This window comes from Sorex araneus, chromosome 4 (genome assembly GCF_027595985.1).
Source record: "Sorex araneus isolate mSorAra2 chromosome 4, mSorAra2.pri, whole genome shotgun sequence".
NCBI lineage: Eukaryota > Metazoa > Chordata > Mammalia > Eulipotyphla > Soricidae > Sorex > Sorex araneus.
In genome coordinates, this window is record NC_073305.1 from 44,381,570 (window position 1) to 44,382,217 (window position 648).

Below are 648 nucleotides of genomic sequence, written 5' to 3' on the forward strand. Positions count from 1 at the left end.
TCTCCAAATAGCCAAAGAAATTCTAGGAAAAAGGAAAAAAGAAGATGGGAAGCTTCTCTTTTCCTAACTTAATATATACATATATATATAACTTTGGTAGCTACCTGTGGCATTTTTGATATGCCAAAAACAGTAATAAGTCTCACAATGGAGATGTTACTGGTGCCCACTCGAGCAAATCCATGAACAACGGATGACAGTGCTACGGTGCCGTGCTACTTTGGTAGTCACTCTCAGGGACCTTAACAATCTCAATGCCATTAAGGCTCATAGCATGGCTTTACTATTTATTGCCAGCTATTTCTAAATTTCTGGCAACACATTCAAGTAAGATTTATTTCTTGTCTTTTACCAACTTTTGTTTTCTTTTTGGGTCACACTTGGTGATGCTCAGGGGTTACTCCTAGCTCTGCACTCAGGAATCACTCCTGGCAGTGCTCGGGGAACCATATGGGATGCTGGGGTTTGAACCCAGGTTGGCCATGTGCCAGGTAAACGCCCTCCCCGCTGTGCTATCACTCCGGTCCCATGAACTTTAAATTATACTGCAAAGCCATAGTAATCAAAGCAGTGTGGTCTAGGAATAAAGACAGATGCTCAGACCAGTGGAATAGAATGAGAGCCCAGAGACAGATCCTCGGATAGATG

At 42.7% G+C, this 648-nt stretch overlaps 1 non-coding gene across 1 annotated transcript; it reads right to left on the reverse strand.

Moving 5' to 3' along the window:
* Positions 1 to 219: 219 nt before the first annotated feature.
* LOC129404706 (small nucleolar RNA SNORA33) lies at positions 220 to 348 on the reverse strand. The gene has a single exon (XR_008630070.1). It is a non-coding gene; the product is annotated as a small nucleolar RNA SNORA33 (small nucleolar RNA).
* Between the last annotated feature and the right edge of the window lie 300 nt (positions 349 to 648).